This window comes from Nelusetta ayraudi, unplaced genomic scaffold (genome assembly GCF_046127955.1).
Source record: "Nelusetta ayraudi isolate G7.1 ecotype Tasmania unplaced genomic scaffold, CSIRO-AGI_Nayr_v1 ptg000018l, whole genome shotgun sequence".
NCBI classification, from domain to species: Eukaryota; Metazoa; Chordata; class Actinopteri; order Tetraodontiformes; family Monacanthidae; genus Nelusetta; species Nelusetta ayraudi.
In genome coordinates, this window is record NW_027466068.1 from 3,660,001 (window position 1) to 3,665,729 (window position 5,729).

The window sequence follows — 5,729 nt, forward strand, 5'->3', positions numbered from 1 at the left end:
CAAAAAGGGAAACCGTTCTGACTGAGCAGCGATATTTATGAACTTGCAGGGGTACAAACTGAACGGATTGGATGCAGTCTCGTTGCCTTGTGGCTTTTTCAAGATTTTTTTGTTTGTTTGTTTGTTTGTTTTTTTCTCGTTGTTTGGTTTTCTGCTCCGGTTTCTTAAAAGCAAAAACTTCCAGCTGAGCTCTCTGGGAGGAACGTGGGCATCAGCAGCAGCAGCAGCAGAAGAAGACAGTGAGATGGTTGAAGGGAGACTCTCAGCCTCTCGTTGTGCCTCCTGACTCAGGTGCTCCGACCGTCCTTACCCCCCACCCCCCTCTCTCGTCCACTTGCTTCCTCTTTCTTGTGTCCCGCCTTTCTGTTGCACAAAGCGCTTCTTCTCACGAGTCGGTGGAGCGCAAACAAACACAACAAGCAGTCGGGGAGAAGAAGAAAAGAAAGGTGATGGAAGAAACGCACAACCTCGTTTTCAGTTCAGTGTCTCTCAGGGCTCAGTCCTCTCGTCTAAGTGGTCCGCCCCCTGCTGGCCTGTCGGGGTACTGCTGACACCAGCCAGCAGGTTGGAAAAATGCCACTGCTCATCCTGCACACAGACTCAGATTTTTTTTTAAATTTTTTAAGCCATATCAGACTGTTTACCTGTCTGCTCACATTTGGGTTTTTTTGTGCTTCCGGAAACTTCATTGGACTCTTAATAACTGTTTGAGATTGAAAGTTTGCAGAGTGTTGTGTTTTATCAGCTTTAAGGTCATGATTGTTTGTTTGTCTGTCTGTTGTATCGCAGCACTCCTCAGGCGGACATTGTTTTTTTGTCTCTGACTTTTTCATGTCAGACTAAAGACGTTTACTCCAAGTTGTTGGACATCTACAGATTATTCAGATTTGACAAATGTGCAGCTTTTTATGTGCAGTTTTCTTACCTTCTAAATGCGAGAATTTACTTTTTCTACGAGATCCAAAAAAAATAAAATGCAACCTGCCTTTGGTTTGTCCAAAGTGCCAGTTGTGCACTGCAGTTTTGCCTTTGCATGTACACAAATCAAACACAAACCTTTTCCTCGTTCTTGTCTTCATGACAGTTATCAAAAAAATTGATCATCTGACTACTGTAAGAAATCAAAAATGCACTTCACAATGCAGCTATAGTTTGCCCTGACTGTGGATAGAAATATCCTTGTTTTTTGTTTTTTCTTCTTTTGATTGATGTGACAACTCCACCCTGGAGTCTGTGGTAGTTTCCTCTCAGATTAGGATTACAAAGGATTTGTCACGTCAGTTTGGATTTCAAGCTTCATGCGTCTGTCGGGGGGGGCAAGGCGAGCTTGGGACGTTACTCACATGATATGCAGTCATAGCACTGCAGATCATGAGCTGCCTGACTTGCTTCTTCCTGCCAGTTGCAAGAAATAAAAGTGTGTGAGCCCTTTGGAAAAGACCGGGATCTCAGCGGGATTTGGTCACAAAATGTGACGTTCTGACCTTCTGAGCACTGAAGAGTCTCCTTCACGTTATGGGGCACAAAAAAATGATATGTTAGTAATATTTTTCTATTTAACATTTATGTTGTGAACATTCACAGTGCAGGATGGAAAAGGTGGATTTAAGATTGGAGGTGTGGGCTAAACACCACCCCCACCACCACCACACACACACACACACACACACACACACACACACACACCAAAAAAAGAAAAACTCTCACAGAACAATTTTGCAATATTCTGAAGAAGCAGTGCTTGATGTGTCCCATCCTTCACCCTCAGAAGACCCACGATGAGGAAGTGTTGATTGACCTGCGTGGAGCTGGAAAGAGTTCCAAAAGTATCTCTAAAAGGCCTTGATGTTCATTCAGGAGTCCGCAGTTCAGCAGGTTGTCCATTGATAGAAAGAATGAGGAAGAACGAGGTGAAGAAGAGTCCCAGCTGAAGACGTGGAGGAATTTCCTGCTTCAGATGGTGACCAACTATCCTGTTTTCTTGCCCCGTTTCATTTATTTTCAGTTTTTTTTAAAAAGTGAAAAAGTGTTAAAATAATGGGGAAAATATTTTCTATTCTTAAGGAGGGACTCCTTTTGAAATATTGGAGTAAACGTCAAGTATCATTTGAGTCCATCCTACACTTTGTATGTTTACATAAATGTCAATTTAAAAAGCATGATATGATGATGTAATTTTTTATGCGCCATTATAGTTCAAGCAGACTGTCTATTGTTTATCATTTTTTATTGTTCATTGATTTATAGATCACATCACATTTTATGACCAAATCATGCAGATGTATCCATATATATCATATATATATGTATATATATATATGTATCCATATATACGATATATATATATATGATATATATATATATATACGTATATATGTATATATATATGTGTGTGTGTGTGTGTGTATATACCATTAGGCAATAAAAGGCATCAGAATAGTAAAATAAGATTTAAAAAAAGTTAAGGAACAGAATAAATAAAACAGATGACAGACAATAATTGTAAAAAAGACAAAAAATCATTAAATGCGATAAAAGGCATAGAAATAGTAAAGTAAGAGAGAGATGAGTAAAACAAGTCAGTTAAACGTCAGATTAAAAAGGTACGTCTTGAGCCTCCTCTTCAAAATATCGACAGTCTCTGCGACCCTGAGGCTCTCTGGCAGGCTGTTCCACCGAGTAGGGCCGTAATGGCTGAATGCAGCCTCACCGTGGGTTTTTGTTTTGACTCGTGGAACAGTTAACAGGCCAGTGCCAGAAGACCTCAGTTTCCGCAAGGGTTGATATGATAAAAGCAGGTCAGATAGATAAGATGGGCCAAGACCGTTAAGACATTTAAAAACTAATAAGAGAACCTTAAAATCGATCCTGAAACGGACGGGGAGCCAGTGCAGCGACTTTAAAACTGGTGTAATGTGATCCCGTCCTCTGGTCCTCGTCAGCAACACGAGCAGCTGAGTTTTGTTGTATTTGTAGACTATTAATACTCTTTTTGGGAAGACCAGAGAGCAGGACATCACAATAATCTAATCTACAGGAAATAAAAGCATGCATCAGCACCTCCGTGCTGGCCTGAGAGAGGAACAGGCGGACTCTGGCTATATTCTTAAGATGGTAAAAACCTATCTTTGTAATATTTTGTATGTGAGGAACAAAAGTGAGCTCAGAATCAAAAACAACGCCCAGGTTCTTTACATATTGTGAGGGTTTGGTAAAAGTGCCTCTCTCCGGCCTTCAGGACCAATAACTAAGACTTCAGTTTTGTCCTGGTTGAGCTGTAGAAAATTTTCTGCCATCCTTGATATCTGAAATACAAATGTGGTGATCTACTGTATCAAAAGCAGCGCTTAGATCCAGTAGCACCAAGACTGTCAGTTTTTGAGTCTGCGTTACACCTGAAATCATTCACGATCTTTAAAAGGGCTGTCTCAGTACTGTGGTTCATTCTAAAACCAGATTGACATTTCTCTAGAATATTGTTTGTATTTAAAAAATCATTTACTTGGTAAAAAAAAAAACAGTTTTTCTAAAATCTTACTGAAAAATGGATACAGGTCTGTAGTTATTAAAAATGTTTGGCTCCAAGTTGCTCCTCTTCAAATGGGGCCTCACCACCGCCATTTTAAAGGCAGCAGGGAAAACACCCGTCTGAAGAGAGCAATTGACAATAAATAAAATCTCCTCAAAGAACCCATAAAATGACTTTAAGAGTGTGGGAATTGGGTCTAAAAGGCAGGTTGTGGGCTTTACTTGGGAGAAAACTCGACCAAGTGTCCTTGCGTCAACCAGGGCAAAACTATCCAGTGTTTCCTCAAATAAAAGCGGTTGTCCAGATGTGTTAAAATTTTGATTTTGATTAGTTAAAAAACTGGACCTAATGACATCAATTTTACTTATGAAGTGGTCTGCAAAGTCCTCACAGAGGGCATCTGTTGGTGTCTCTGCGGCCTTATTAAAATTTGTATTGGTTAAAAGGTTGAAGGTGGAGAAAAGAAATCTAGGTTTTTTTTTATTATTATTTGTGATGAGTTTTGAGAAATGGGATATTCTTGCCTGTTTGACGTTAGTTTACTTTTTCTCCACCTCCTCTCTGCACTCCTGCATTTTATTTTTAATTCTGTGACTTCATTAACAGATCTCCACGGGGGTATAGGTTTACTTTTTATAGGTTTTTATCACAAGTGGAGCCACACAGTCCAATGTTGACTTCAATTTTCTGTTAAAATTGTCGACAATAAAATCACAGGGTGCGGGTAAAATTTCAGCAGGAGTGCTCTTTAAAATTTCAATAAAATTTGCATCCACTTCGGAAGTAATGTAGCGTTTCCTCACCGTTCTCACCGGGGCTTCCTGATGATTAAAACTGGTGAAGTTAAAATACACACAATAGTGGTCAGATACAGCCAAGTCAACAACAGAGGACACACTAGTGAACAGGCCATAAGTTATGACCAGGTCTAGGTTGTGTCCTCTGTTGTGAGCTGGCTGTGTGACATGTTGCTTCAAATCCATGCAGTTTAACAATGGATCGGAGATGTTATCAATGTACAGATTAAAATCACCAGTTATTAAAGTTCTGTTATAGGTCGCGTGTATGATAGATAAAAACTCAGAAAATTCATTGATAAAAGAAGGGGAATGCTGGGTCTGTAAACTCTAACTCAAAGGATAGCTGGATTACTAAAAACAAAGGCATGAAACTCAAACGATAAATAACTATTAAAAGACACTTCCTTTGAGCTTGGCGTGTTTTTAGGAACTGAAGCAGTTCCACCTCCCCTTTTACCACCCCTGGTAGAAAATAAAAAGTTAAAATCCGGTGGGCAAGCCTCGGTGAGAACAACTGGTGCATTCGTGCCAAGCCATGTCTCTGTTAAAAGAAGGAAATCTAAATTACTGTCTAAAATCAATCAAGTCATTAATTATAAAAGATTTGTTTAGAATTGAGCAAACATTTAAAAGTGCCGTGTTGATAGTGACAGGTGACCTATCGATTGTGCTGGTGGATTGTAGATGCTTTGAGATAGGTATAAGGTTATTAAGCTTGACAGAGTGAACATTATCAGATGTTTTTAGATGATGTTGTGTGATTGTGACGGGGATAAGTGAGTTGTTGGTGCAAACAGAAGCTCCAAGTCCAATATTGTGTGTATTAAAATCAGAGGTGGAACTAAAAACATAGGGACTGGGACCTGGAGGACATCAGTCAGTAGCGGGCGGGTCAGTCTGTGAAGGTTTGGGGTGGTGGGAACAGAGTGCGCTGACGCGTGCGTGTTGTAAACCGTAAGCCATGGATGCCGTGTGGACCATAAAGATGTCTCCTCTCCCAAAAGACGTCGAAGTTGGAAGTTGGCTTCCTTGCATTGGCTGCCAGTCAAATTTAGAATTGAATTTGAGATTCTAGTTTTAACTTACAAAGCTCTTCATTCTCAGGCTCCTTCTTATATTAGGGAACTTATTGAACCTTATCATCCTCCAAGAGCCCTTCGCTCTGAGGATTCAGGTCTTTTAGTTATCACAAAAATTTCTAGAGTTAGATCAGGAGGTAGGTGTTTCAGTTTCCTGGCACCTCTATTTTGGAACCATCTTCCAGCCTCGGTGAGGGGGGCAGACACAGTTAGTTTATTTAGGAGTAGACTTAAGACTTTCCTTTTTCTTAAAGCTTATAGTTAGACTCCATCCACTGTCAGTTAAGCTGCTGTAGGCTTACGCCGTGGAGGGAGATCTTT

The 5,729-nt window shown here is 40.2% G+C and overlaps 1 protein-coding gene across 2 annotated transcripts in view; it reads left to right on the forward strand.

Annotated features, from left to right (window-relative positions):
• Window positions 1-1,004, forward strand: part of mlxip (MLX interacting protein) — an 18,744-nt gene extending 17,740 nt beyond the window's left edge. For both annotated transcript variants that reach the window (XM_076025896.1, XM_076025895.1), the window contains exon 17: window positions 1-1,004. This exon is cut by the window's left edge and continues 525 nt beyond it. The gene's annotated coding sequence lies outside the window, so the exon portion shown is untranslated.
• Window positions 1,005-5,729: the final 4,725 nt, after the last annotated feature.